This window comes from Sciurus carolinensis, chromosome 6 (genome assembly GCF_902686445.1).
Source record: "Sciurus carolinensis chromosome 6, mSciCar1.2, whole genome shotgun sequence".
Taxonomy (NCBI): domain Eukaryota; kingdom Metazoa; phylum Chordata; class Mammalia; order Rodentia; family Sciuridae; genus Sciurus; species Sciurus carolinensis.
The window spans coordinates 137332821-137347776 of record NC_062218.1 but is presented as its reverse complement, the minus strand read 5'-3'; the positions used below and the strand labels follow the sequence as shown (position 1 = coordinate 137347776).

At 39.4% G+C, this 14956-nt stretch overlaps 1 non-coding gene across 1 annotated transcript; it reads left to right on the top strand.

Moving 5' to 3' along the window:
• Positions 1-7804: 7804 nt before the first annotated feature.
• Trnav-cac (transfer RNA valine (anticodon CAC)) lies at positions 7805-7880 on the top strand. The gene has a single exon. It is a non-coding gene; the product is annotated as a tRNA-Val (tRNA).
• The last annotated feature ends 7076 nt before the right edge of the window (positions 7881-14956 follow it).

Genomic DNA, 14956 nt, shown 5'->3' with positions numbered 1-14956 from the left:
ATTTTATTTTATTGAAGTACACTTATTAAATAATCTACCACCTCTCTGTTGTTTGAAATGACACTGTTACTAAAATGTACAAATTTCATCTGCATGTATATTGTTTTCTTCCAGAGACCAATTCATACCAGTGTTTGTCTCATTGTTTTGTCATAGTCTTATAGAACATTTTTATATCTAATAATATCTAATCCTCTTTTTTCTAATTTGGTTAATTGCTCTTAGGCATTTGTTTTCTTAGGTGAGCTTTATCAAAGTTTCAATTTTCTTGCAAAACAATGTTAAAATTTATTTAAGTCAATTTTAAAAGGAATTGCATTATATAGTAAGTGTGAAAAGGCAAGAGTCAGAATGAGGTATAAAAGAAAGGAAGAAGCAAATGACATTAGTAATACTGATTGAGTTGCGTACCTGGAAAGCCTGAGAGAATTAACCAAAAATTCCTAGAAAGTTCAGCATAGGGACCAGAGACACACAAACAAATATGATAATTACTTTTTTCTCAGTGATAGGACTAAGCCAATGTAGCTCTTTCCCACTGAGGTCCATGAATTTCAGGGATCGTAAGACACTATTTTGTAAACCTCAGTGAGTAGGAGCTGAAGATTTAAAGTTCATGTAATAGCGGCAAGCAATTTCTATTTGGCAAGAGTGAACACTCTAGTAGTCTTTTTTTTGTTTTTGGTACTGGGGATCGAACTCAGGGCCTTGTGCTTACGAGGCAAGCACTCTACCAGCTGAGCTATCTCCCCAGCCCCCACTCTAGTAGTCTTAAGGCATACTATTCCTTTATTCTAGGATAGGCTACTAAAGTGTCTACTAGTTATATTAGATGTCTCAAAGAACTGAGGGAAAATGGGAAGGCTTGTAGTGGAGGGAGCTGCATTTCTCTGGACTGGGTTACTTAAGGTCAGGAGAGCTTGATGGTTGTTTCCTGGCCTGTTGTGTATAACAGAAGGCTAAGCAGTACAAGACCTGATTCTTGGGAGGTAAATGATACAGTCACATTAAGCCCCATGCTAAGAAAAGCCCAGTTGGTTTCATGCTCTACTTCAACCCTCTTGACATTCTTAGCTTTTGAGAATGGAGTCTCACATTTTAATTTTGCACTGGGTCCTACAAATTATGTAGCCTGTCCTGCACCAGAAGTTGATCAAAGTGTTTCCACAAGACATGAGATTCTGAACACAATGTAAACCAGTTTAACCAGATCAAAGTTTGAGAGAGGGTTATTCTTCCTACTTTTTCTGGAATTCAGGAGCAGTCTTTTTCCTTAAGATTGATGGCTATCATTAAAAAAAATGTATTTTTACCCATTCACTATATTTTATAACTAGTTATTTTAACTATTTAGAAAACCTCAGGTTTGTAACTGGTAAAATTGGACCCTGATACAAAATTAAATGTAAGGTCTGGGGATATAGCTCTTACTTGTCTTACAAGCACAGGACCCTGGGTTCAAAACCCAGCATCACAAAAAAAAAAAAGTAAGTTCTCCCTTCATATGTCTTGGCATCAAACAACAAAAGCTCTTCTTTTACTAGTATAAGCAAACTTGACTAACTTAACTAAATAAGGGAGAGATTCAGAGCAGGGTGACCATTTGTAAGAAGAGAAGCCATGCAAAGGAACTTGAGGGTAGATATCCTGGACATCTGGATATGAGGCTAAAGTTTTCCCAAATGAAAAAAGAATGTTCTTCCATCTACCTCTGACATAGCTGCTGTGGTTCTCAGACTTCTTATCTTTCATGCAACCCGCTGCTGTGAGATAGTTTCTTCATTAAGTACTCTTCATTAAGAGTAGTGAATTTTGTTTCCTTCCCTGGTGATTGAACCTTGTCTGCATCAGCAGAGAAGGTCTGCATTAGGAGAAAAGGAAGTTGATAGGCTGAGAGAAACAGAAAAAGACCTACCTAGATTTGATTTTCTTGTCCTCTGATTCTTTGGGTTACCACAGTTCCCTTTCAGTAAATTCCTTTTATGATTAAGATAGTTTCTTTGAGGTGTGGTTTTATTTCTTATTCCCAGAGGATCCTTGACTCCCTCACTAGAAGTAGGGTTATGTTCATTTATAAATGAAGGGACGGAGACTCATAAAGTGATTTTTCCAACAACCCCTGAGCTTCCTTTATTACACACCTCCTTATTTATTTTGGGGATTGAATTCAGGGCCTTATGCATGTTAGGAAGTCCTCTAAAACTGAGCTACTTACATCTCCAGCCCTTTAAAAATTTTTTTTATTTTGAAGGCTTGATGTGGTGGTACAAGTCCTATAAATCCAGCAACTCCAGAAGCTGAGGCAAGAGGATACCAAGTTCCAGGCCAACCTCACCCTTAGTGAGGTCCTAAGCAAGTTAGTCAGACTGTGTCTCAAAATAAAAAGGGCTGGGGCCAGGCATGGTAGCACACACCTGTAATCCCAGTAGCTCTGGAGACTGAGGCAGGAGGATCACCAGTTCAAACCCAGCCTCAGCAACAGCGAGGTGCTAAGCAACTCAGTGAGACCCTGTCTCTAAAGAAAATACAAAATAGGATTGGGGAAGTGCCCCTGAGTTCAATCCTTGGTACCAACCCCCCAAAAGGCTCAACAAAACAAGGAAAAATGGAAGATTATATCAAGGAAATCAATGTTGAGCAGGAAAAACAAAAGACTATATTCTGACCTTTCTACAAGATCTTTGCATATAGAATGTTAACATCCAGATACAGTAGGAGAGTTAACATAATGCACTGCAAAGGTCTCCAAGTGGTCAAACCTTTAAAAATGTTACTTAGCAGAGGTGGGCGCTGTGGTACACACCTGTAATCCCATGAAGATCACAAGTTCCAGGCCAGCCTCAACAATTTAAACAGATCCTATCTCAAAAATTTTAAAAATTGGAGTTGGGGAGGGCCTGGGAATATAGCTCAGTGGTTGAATGCCCCTGAGTTCTATCCCCAGTATCAAAATAAAAAAATAAGTAAATAAATAAAAATATTCACTGCAAACACAAAGGAAAGGCATTGAAATGAAAACCACCCCTCTTTTATCTTTTGGCAGTACTGAATGGAGGGCCTTACTGAGTGGGAGGCAAGCACTCTACCACTGAGCTACATCCCCAGACATTTTCATTATTTATATTGAGACCAGGTCTCACCAAGTTCCCCAGCTGGCCTCAAACTTGTGATCTTCCTATCTCAGTCTCCTAAGTCTCTGAGATTACAGGCATGCACCATCATGCCCAGGAGTCTGATAAATTTTGAGTAATGTCTACACCAATATGTGCATCCACCACCCCAAACAAAATATTGATCAGGGCTGGGGGGGTATTTTTTTATTTGCAATAGGATCTTGCTAAAGTGCCAAAACTGACCTTGAACTTGCCTCATTCTGTCTAGTTGCTGAGATTATGGGCAAACACCATCACATGTGGCATCAAAGAATGGGAGTTTGAAGAGTTTGTGTCTAACCATCACCGTGCGCAAACTATCACTATTTCACTCTAAGGAGACTAGATCTGATAACTTTTCCTTAGAGCAGGAAAAGCTACAAATCTTATTCCAAGTGAGATAGTGGCACTGTAATAAAGATATTGGTAAATTACCATGAATTCTTTTCTTAGACTTTTAAACAGTCCAGGAAATCTCACATGACATCCTGTTCCTCAGAAAAATGCCCCCTCCCTTTTTCCTATCTTCATGCTTAAAAATGAAATGGCAAAGGTTAAAGAAGCTTCAGAAAGCCAGTTTGGTGGCACACACCTGCAATCCCAGCGGTTAGAGAGGCTGAGACAGGAGGATTCCAAGTTCAAAGTCAGCCTCAGCAGATTAGCTAGGCACTTAGCAACTCAGTGAGACCATGTCTTTCAATAAAATATATAAAAAGGGTTGGGGATGTGGCTCAGTGGTTAAGTGCCCCTGGGTTCAATCCTCTGTACCAAAAAAAAAAAAAAAAAAAAAAAAAAAAAAAAAAAAAAAAAAGCTTCAGAAATAGTTCAAGTTACCGTTTTTTGACGATTTGGGGGAAGTGATTCCCACTTTCCTATCATACCTCAAGACTCAATTTGGCTAAATGTGGACTACAGTTCTTGCTCCCACCATGTAAGAACTTTAAGACCTCACAATGTCTGAATTAGTAGAGCAAGAAAACAGCCCATTGCAATAATGTTCCAGGGAAATTGACTCCTTGGGTCAGCTATGCCCAAAAGGGTAAATATAAACTGGAAGTTTTAAGGTCCAAGACACAGAAGAATTTTGAGTTCCTCACCTTTTCATTCCAAACAGCCCAGATGCAGACAGGGATAAAAGCACAGTATAGAATCCTGTAAAGAAAATCAAGATTCCAACTTATCCAATCAGTCTTAATTTGGTCACAAATTATTTAATCCGGCCTCTCACAGTAAAATCTAAGTGTTTTCTTTTTTTTTTTTTTTCCATTAAAACTGAAACCCAGATATTATTAAGGGGTTTGGAGAATTGTAATCTTGGCTCCAATATCCAGGGCCTAGGACAGTTGACTCCCCCCACCCCACACACACCTGACAGTGCTGGGGATGAAACCCAGAGCCTCACTCTTAGCCTCTGCATTGCATTTTTAGTTGTCTGTCTTAGGCTTCCTGTCTATGTACCTTCTGGGTATGAAGCCATATCTACCTTTTGGGTACCCACCAGAAATCCCACCACACCAAGCACTGCATGATTTTATGGAAGACTTGTGGACTTCAGTGAAGGGTTGTCACATGGGAAATAACATGACCACTACGCTTCCCCCCTTTCCTCTTGGAATGTCTCAATGACCTTCCTCACTTCTTCCATCAAGACCCCTCTGCTCCTTCCCAAATCCCATAGTCTCCTCAGCTTGTGAAACTCTCCAGTTAAGTAAAATAAGAGTCCTCAACCCATCTCATGTTTAGTTTAAACTCCACCAAGGCCTGTCTGGATGCCTTAACACTCTGCTATTCTGGTGCACAACCTTTTCTCTCATTACATCAACACTCTGAGAGATTCTCTGGGGTGTCTTTCTAAATCTGACATTTCTCTATTCACCCTCCTGCAGTAAGTTAGTCTTCAGTAATTGTACTTACTTGAACCAGCTTGACTGATCCAAGCTGGACCAATCAGTCTGTTATCTGGGAATTTAATTTTCTTTTTTTTTTTGTATGGGGATTGAACCCAGTGTCACTTAACCACTGAGCCACATCCCCAGACTTTTGTGTGTTTTGTTTTATTTTTTTGCGGTGCTGGGGATCAAACCCAGGGCCTTGTGCATGCAAGGCAAGCACTCTACCGACTGAGCTATCTCCCCAGGCCGTGTGTTTTGTTTTGAGACAGGATCTTGTTAAGTTGCTTAGGGCCTTACTAAGTTGCTAAGGTTGGTCTCGAACTTTCAGTCTTCCTGCCTCAAACTCTGGAGTTACTGGGATTACAGAGGTCCACCACTGCATCCAGCTGGGAATTTTATATAAAAAATGGACTATCGGTTTTCATCTCTGCAGAAGGCTGGACCTGAAACATGTACATTTGGAGCTAAGGAGCAGTCAGTGCATGGAGAGAGAGAAATCTGGTTTATAGAGAAAGAAGTATGTGAAGATATTGTGACTGCAAGTAATAGAAACCTCAAATCATGAATGGTCTTCTACTTGCCTGAATGTATCCATAATGCACTTTGTTGTCCTTGTTTCTCAAGTCAGTGTTGGTGGGCCTCTGTGTTAATACCCCATGTGGTAAGTGTCCAGTGTGCGTTTTCAGAGGGCTCTTCTGGGCTTCCCACTCCATTGTTCCTTGATGAGAGAGATGCCAACTTCAGTATGGCCACTCATTCCCAACATTGGCCTCTTGCTGTGCAGGGGGTCCCCTCTCCCTGCCAACAGCTACCTTGGTGGAACCTGTTGAGACAATCCAAGTTCAGGCACCTACCCCAATGTGCCGTGGATCCAGAGGAAACATTTCCTCATCACACCAGACTGCTTTCCTCTGCTGGTTCCTTCTTATAGTTCACACTCTTCAATTCTCTTCTCCTTCATTCATATGGGTCCCACCTTTGTTCAAAAGGGGGAAATTGGCAAGTACATTGCCTTAGCAAATGGCCAGCCTAGGCATAGGATACAGGTCTTCTCTGTTTGTATGCACTGGTCTCCAGTTTTTCACAAAAGCCTGCCTTCTTATTTGTTTTCCCTGGAGGGACAGCACTTTCTACCTCTCTCTTATTTGAGATGAGAGGAACTCTCACCATGTTTAATTCTGCATTCCCCACAAGGCAAGTCATCATCTCCCTCTGATCCCTCCTTAGCTCACCTACAGAGACTGAAGGAGGGTTGGGGTGGTACAGTGGGAAGAAGGCTGGAAATATCTAGGATGGTTCTGTCTACTTTCTTGGGAAAGTTAGATGATTGTAATTACTGACAATTTTCTTAAAGGTGTAGCTTAGTTAGTTGTTTTGTTTGTTTGTTCCACCTGTGAACTCTAATCACCAATTCTCATGCAAATAGCCTATTAGAAAAACCACTACCACTTGACAAATATTTGTCAGACACTGTACTGAGCATTTTATATGAACTATTTTATTTAATTATCACCCTATTTTTCAGGTGAGGAAACCGAGGCTCATAGGCAATTAAACAATTTGCCTAATTTTTCAGGTGACAAAATTCAGTGTTATATACTAGTAAACCATTTGCCTAAAGTCACTCAGGCAATATGTGGTGGAGCCAGGTTGCAGGTTGTAGATGTGTGTGTGTTACTGAGGATGGAACCCAGGGGTCCTCTACCACTCAGGTGCATCCCCATCCCTTTTCATTTTGAGACAGCCTCTCACTAAGTTACCCGGGCTTGCCTTGCCATTCATCAGCCTTAGCCTCCTGAGGTGCTGGGATTATAATGTGGTGCCACCTCAACAGGGCTGGTTCCTCTTTTTTTTTCCTAATTGTCAGAGTGTGCATTTTCCCCAGAATGCTCTCTACAAATACTCAACCAGATCATAATGCTCCTTCCACCTTTGCCAGTGGTAGATACAATTTGTTTAAAACTTTGTTTTAATCTTATCCAATGTAGTGTGGTAAAACTGAATATCTTTGCTTTTGTTAGCATTTTAAAAAATTCCTAGTGAAGTTGAACATTTCATATTTATTTGCCATTGGTATTTATTCTTTACTGAACTTTGTCTTCTCATCTTTGGTTCATTTTTAGAAATTGATTTGTAACAACTGTGTAAATATTAAGAATATTGCCTTTTTTATGTCATGTACATTAAAATTATTTCTTCCCTAGTGGTCTAAGAATAAATTTCTTGTTTTTAAAAGACATTCTCTTTTTTAAAAAAAAAATATTTATTTTATTTGTCAATGGATCTTTATTTAATTTAGTTATTTATGTGTGATGCTAAGAATCAAATCTATGTATGCCAGGCAAGCGCTCTACCACTGAGCCACAACCCCAGCCCCAAGTATAAATTTCTTTATTGGGATAAAATGTACATATAATTTCAACCATTTAAAAGTATACCATTTAATCTCATTAAATTAACAATTAACTATGTTGTATAACCATAACCATTACCCATTTCAAGGAACTTTTCATCATTCTACACAGATACTCTGTCTTCATTGAAAATAACTTCAGGGCTACGTTTGCCTAGCATGTGTGAGGCACTGAGTTCGATTCTCATATAAATAAGTAAATAAAATAAAAAGGTCCATGGACAACTAAAAAGAAATATGTAAATATATATAAAGGTATTATATCCTTGTATAACGAAAAATTAAGAAAAAAAAACAAACAGCAACAACAACAACAACAACAAAAACACTTCAAAACCAGGTGCAGGGCTGGGGATATAGCTCAGTTGGTAGAGTGTTTGCCTCACAAGCACAAGGCCCTGGGTTCAATCCCCAGTACCAGGGGAAAACAAAAAAAAACAAAAAAAACAAAAAACAGATGCAGTGGTGCAAGCCTGTAATCCCAGCTACTCAGGAGGCTGAGGCAGGAAGATTGGGAGTTCAAAGTCAGCCTCAGCAATTTATCAAGGCCCTAAGTAACTCATTGAGATCTTATCTCTAAATAAAATATAAAAAACGGGCTGGGGATACGGGGGTTAAGTGCTCCTGAGTTCAATTCCTGGTGCCTAAATAAATAAATAAAAATAACTTCGGGAGGGTGCAGTGGCACTCATCTACAATCCCAGAGATTTAGAAGGTGAAGGCAAAAGCATTGCAAGTTTGAGGCCAGCCTGGGCAAGTTAGTGAGATCCTGTTTCAAAACAAAAAATAAAAAAGATCTCGGAATGTAACTCAGTGTTAACGCACCGATTCAATCCCAGTATTGAAAAACAAAACAATCCTTTAAGTGTACACTTTTCCCCAGACCCTGGTAACTTCTATTCTACATTCTGTCTCTGTAAATTTGCTTATTCTATGTACTTCATAAAAGCAGAATCATTCAAACAAAGAATCATGTAATATTGGTGTTTTTTTTTTTTTTTTTTTTTTTTGGTGCTGGGGATCGAACCCAGGGTCTTAGTGCTTACAAGGCAAGCACTCTACCAACTGAGCTATCTCCCCAGCCCAATATTGGTGTTTTGTGTCTTGTTTTACTCAGAATGTTTTTCAAGGTTTATTCATCTTGTATTATTTATCAGAATTTCATTTCTTTTCATGGCTGAATAATAGTCTATCATACATGCATACTATTTTTTAAAATCTATGCATCTGTTAATGGACACTTTTTTTTTTATCATTTGGTTATTGTAAATGATGCTGCTATTAACAATAATATACAAATATCCATAGTCTTTGCTTTCAATTCCTTTGAGCATATACCTAGGAGTAGAATTGCTAGCTCATATGGTAAATCTATGCTTAACTTTTTGAAAATAAAACATAATTTTTAAAAAGTTAAAAACATACAAACATATAGGGAGGATATGTCCATAATTTATTTAACTCATTCAAAAGGGAACCAGCAGGATAATAAAGCTGATCCAAAGGACAATTCAAGAGACTGATGCAAAAAAAAAAAAAAAAAAAAAAAAAAAAAAAATGCTGAAATTAGATTGCTATGTCCTAATTGATAGAAAATGACAAGTCAAAAAGCTTTTATTTTCCTAGAGAATCTTATGATCATTAGGTTGGGTTGTTAGGCAATGTTTTAGTATGATATTGAAAGGTAAGCAGTAATTTTTAGTCCAACTCCAAATTTTGAATAGTTTTTCCTAAGTGTTTTTTATTGCACTTCATTATATTTATCATCTTTTTATATTCATTTTTCTCTTTTCCTTTTTTTTTTTTTTTTTTTTTTGTACCAGGATTCAACCTTAATTCAACGAGGGGTACTTAACCACTAAGCCACAGCCCCAGCCCTTTTTTATTTTTTATTTTGAGACAGGGTCTCACTAGATTGCTTACAACCTCACTAAATTGCTGAGATTAACTTTGAACTTGTGATGCTTCTGCCTCAGGCTCCTGAGCTACTGGGATTATGAGCATGCATTAGCATGCTCACCTCTTTCACTATTTTTGTCTATTGGTGTTATGATTTAAAAAGTTCACATGTGTGATTGAGCTTACAACCAAAATGTGTATATTTCACATAAGCACATATATATGTACACAAACACACACACTTTTACTTTCTGGTAATTTTTTTTTTTTTTTTTTATAAAACCCAGAACCTGAGTCTCACACCTATTAGGCAAGTACTCTACCACTGAACCATATCCCCAACCCATGGCTATATTTTTGAAATATAATTTGTAAGTCATTAAATATTTGATTTATCAGAAATATATTCTTGCTTGAGGTGGGGATCTAAACACTTTTTCCCAGTGGTAATGTTTCAACATCACCTCTCTCTTGTACTAATTTGAAATGACATGTATCACATATTATATTCTCATACACTGGTTTGTTTCTTGACTTGGATCATAGTTCTAATGATCGTTGCTTCATTACACTGTGTTTTCTCTTGTGGTTCTGACAGGATGTCTCTGCTGCCAGCAACCACACCTTTAGGCAAGAGAAGTAATCCTCATGGAGTGGGTGGGGAGGCCAGTCTTGCTTCACAAGTACCAGCAACTCTCAAATATAGTGAAAACGTGTTACATGCTTTAAAAACTTCCACTGAAAATCCTAGAGAAAGACACAAATCCAAGGAACCTGAAAGCAAATGCTTAGTGATGTGTGTGTGTGTGTGTGTGTGTGTGTGTGTGTGTGTGTGAGAGAGAGAGAGAGAGAGAGAGAGAGAGAGAGAGAGAGAATATCAGCAAATAAAATAAAGTCCACAAAAAGAGAGGACCCCTGCCTTTCCCCTGTATTTTCCCTTTCAACGTGATGTTTTTCACTCTTTCCCCTCTTAGACCATTCCCCTTGAGTCCCCTTGAGCTGAGGCTGCACCTCCATTTCCTTCTACTTTTGCAGTATGATCCCAGGAATAGGCATGCTGCTAAGGTGCCCACCTGTACAAGGACAAGAGTGGCCTGTTTCAGGGAATAACATCCCAGAAGTTCAAGACTTGAGGTTTTAGAATTCTAATTGCCAGTAGAAGCACAAAGAGCAACTTTTTGAAACCAGTCAGGTCGTCTTTTTTTTTTTTTTTTTTTGCACTGAGGATTGAACACAGAGGCGCTTAACAACTGAGCCACATCCCCAGACCTTTTTTGTATTTTATTTAGGGACAGGCTCACTAAGTTGCTTAGGACCTCCTTAAATTGCTGAGGCTGCGTTTGAATTCACGATCTTCCCACTGAGATTACAGGGAGCTACCATTCAGGACTGGCTAGACCTCTCCCTCCCCTTCCCTCCCCTTCCTCCCCTCCCCTCCCTTTCCCCCTCCTCTTTTTCCTCCTCCTGTTCTTCTTTTCTTCTCCTTCTCCTTCTTTCTTTTCCTAATCTTTCCCCCTTTTTCCAATCCTGTTAATTTTTTCCTTACTCCATCCAGGTCAGGCTCACAGGCATTGTCTCTTCCTTTATTACATGTGCCTGCATGTCACACATCCACAACTGGACTTGCAACTTTAAATTCATAGTTTCTTTGCAATTTTTTTGTAACTTCCTATTCAAAGTTCCTTTACAGCTACTGCATGAACACTGAGCTAAGACCTGACCAAACCAAACCCAAACAAATGAAGAGTAATGATGCATCTGGAGGAAAGGATGGTTGGGTCAGGTATCTTTTTTTCTTTTGAAATCAGGCAATGATACTGAGAGTTTTATCCAGTTTTTGGTTACATCTTATCTTTTCCTGGTGGTTTTGAATTAAAATAGAAAATTCTGATTTATTCGATTGTAGGATTACCAGAATAATTTAGTATGCTGCCACGAAATTTTTCAATTCTTTGTTCTGTTATTGATATTAAATGGTTTCCAATGCTCATTCCCCAAAACAAGCCTCAACTAACTGTATTGAAGATAGCACAATCAGCCCCTTCAGCAAATGGTAAAATTGGGTTTTTTTTTGTACTGGGGATTGAATTTAGGTGTGCTTCACCACTGAGCTACATCCTCAGTCTTTTCTACTTTTTATTTTGAGACAGGGTCTTACTAAATTGTTGTGGTTGGGCTTGAAATAGTGATCTATTGTGATCCTGGGATTACATGTGTGATCCCACCTTTGCGTCCAGTGGTTAAGGTTGATTTACATCCTCTCTCCCCTTTCCACTAGAGCCCTCCTTCTTGTGCTTGTGATTTTATCTCAATTTCATTCATGAACTGCCTCTAAATTATGTAAATATACTTTATCTTCATTTCCTTGGAGATGTCAGATTGTCACCATGTCCCCCAACTTTGGAAGGTATTTTACTTTGAGAGTTGAAGCCCTAATTAATACCTGTAGAGAGAAGCTCCAATAGAAACATTTCAGGTACCATTCTAAACCACTGGAAGAGATCTTTTAGTGCAGGTGGGACCTCTTTGGCCTCTGGACCTCATCCCATTTCGGGATAACTTAGATATGCCACACTGGGAGCAGTGTTGCACAGCTGTCAATCCAGCCACTCAGGAGGCTGAGGCAGGATCGCATGTTTGAAGCCAGCCTCAGCAACTTAAATAAGACTATGCCTCAAAATAAAAGATGAAAAGGGTTGGGGATGTAACTCAGTGGTAAAGCATCTCTGGGTTCAATCCCCAGTACCAAAACAACAACAACAACAACAAAAAAATACACGCACACAAACACACACACACACACACACACATATATATATATATAAATATGCCAAAGATCAATGCATAACTCCTTCTGGGCTATTTATAATGTATGCTAAATGCTATTGGAATAAGAAACAATATTCTGATATTCCAAGTTATGCTTACTGATTTAAGTTGCTGAACCCAGTGAGGGTAATTTGTCAGAATTTTCAGGGTCACTGCTCTTTTTAAAAAAATAAACTTTTGCCTTTGGTGAAAAGGCATAAAAATAGATCCATATTTAACAGACTATTCCTAAAGGAGCAGTGATCCAGTTTTAAAGAAAAATACTTAATCACATTCTCTACTCTGATGAGTAGCTCATTTTTTCCCCAAAACATTTCAAGAATACAAAGTTCTGGGGTTTTGTTTGTTTGTTTGTTTTTGTGGTACTGGGGATTGAATCCAGGGGCTAGCTTTACCACTGAGTTGTATCTCCAAAAAAAAAAAAAAAAATGGTACTAGGGATTGAACCAGGGGCTTGATTTATCACTCAAATATTTCCCTAGTCCTTCCCATTTTAGATTTTGAGACAAGTTCTAAGTGGCTTAGTGCCTCCCTAAATTGCTGAGGCTGCCCTCGAACTTGTGATCCTCCTGCTTTGCCCTCTAGAGTCATTGGGATTACTGGCATGTGCCACTGAGCTGGCTCAAGAATGTGAAATTCACCAGTTGCGGTGGTGCTCACCTGTAATCCCACCGGTTAGGGAGCCTGAGGTAGGAGAATCATGAGTTCAAAGCCAGTCTCAGCAATTTAGAGAGGCCCTAAGCAACGAAGCAAGATCCTGTCTCTAAATAAAATACAAGAGAGTACCGGGGACTTGGCTCTGCAGTAAGTTCCCCTGGGTTCAATCTCTGGTACAAAAAATGAAAACAAAAACAAAAACAAAACCATGAAATTTTATTATTTGTAAATTTTTAGTTGTAGATGAACACAATACTTTTATTTATTTTTATGTGGTACTGAGGATTGAACCAGTGCCTCACATGTGCTAGGCAAGCACTCTACCACTGGGCCACAACCCCAGCCCCATTATGTTTTTTTGTTTGACAATATTTCTGCACTGGAAGCTTTTTCTGGATGATGCCATATCACCTTTCCTAGGCTTGGCCTTTGTATTGTGCAGAAGAGACTCCGCAGGCCTCCAGTGAGCTCAAGTCATCTCCTTAATTGCTGTCACTGCTACTGTCTTTAGTCACAAGTATTGGGTTCCTGTGCTATTCCCCAGAGAAAATGTTGTAAGTCACCCTCTTCTGAGTTAGGGTTTGCACTGCTGGTGTTCAAGTGACAAACAGTAATCATCTGTGATATATTTAGATTTTGAACTCATATTACACTTGAACATTAACTACATGTCAACAAGAAAAGAAATGATCCTTTGGTTGTGAAGTAATGTAGGGACAGAGTGCCATTTGAACTTCAGCTATTCATTGTAACACTAATCCTTAATCAAATCACAAATATTACTCTCTGGATTGCTCTTTTATAAGAAAACCTAAAAAATCAATTACCGGGGGTGACAGGACCTTAAAATCACTGTCTTTGAGTCTTAAGAGGAAGAAGCAACAAGTATTCTGTCCAGAATAAATGAACTATATTCCAGATGAAGGGAAACCAGCATAGGATATACAGAGTTCTGATGAATCTGACAGTTAAAATGAAAAATGGTTTGGAAAGTTTTGTAAGTTGCAGGAATGAAATGGCAGCTGCTGCTTTGGCAGAAGGCCTCCCTGGGGGCCTCCACACTCAGAAACAGGACAGACCAGAGCAGAGTTGGGTTGAGCAGGGAGTCACTTTTCTGCCATCAGCTGACCAGACCAACAGGCTGAACTTGGGGGAGGAGCTGGAATGTCAGCTGCTGGAGGTGGAAGAAGGCCCAGTCTGGGGCTGGTTGAGAGGGTGGAGCCCAGTGGATGTGAAGACAGTGAATCATGCCACGAAAATTATTGGTGATCAAGGGGCCTAGATGAAGAAGTTCAGTTTGATTTTATCCGATTGTGTGTCCTAGAGAAAACTGTGCAAAGTTCACCTAGCATTTTAAGGATGATGAGGGAAAGGGCTGGCGCTGCTACTGATACTGCATACCATATGCCTAAGTGAGTCAGCCTGAATAAGGGCAAAAGAATGGAGCTTTGGGGAAGAACCTTGGGTGAGATCATAGTGCTGTTATGGAAGCAGACAGTTTGATAAAGTGGGGTAAAGACCTTAAGAGATCAGCCAATTTGGAATTAGAAGCCAACTGCTATAGTAGTCTTTATAAAAGAAGAGAGGCTGGTGTGGTGGCGCACACCCATACTCCCAGTGACTCAGGAAACTGAGGCAGGAGGATCACAAGTTCGAAACCAGTCTTAGCAATTTAGTGAGGCCCTAAGTAACTTAGTGATACCCTGTTTAAAAACAAAAAACAGAAAGGGCTGGGGATGTGGTTCAGTCATTAAGCAACTCAGGATTCAATCCCCAATACCCCCTCCCCCCAAAAAAAAGTTGGAATTGAAAAAGCTGTGTGACCTGGAACAAGTTAATCTTATCAGGTTTTGATTTTCCCAAATATCACATGGGAAAATAACATCATATGATGGGTTTGCTATAAAGATGAAATATATTATAGTATCAAAATCAGTGACCACAGAGCCAGGAATGGTGGGGCATGCCTGTAATCCTAGTGACTTAGCAGGGTGAGGCAGGAGGATTGCAAAGTTTAAGGCTACCTTGGCAACTTCTTGAGACCCTGTCTCAAAATAAGATAAAAAAGAGGGGCTGAAGTTGTGGCTCAGTGGTAGAGCGTTTGCCTGGCATGT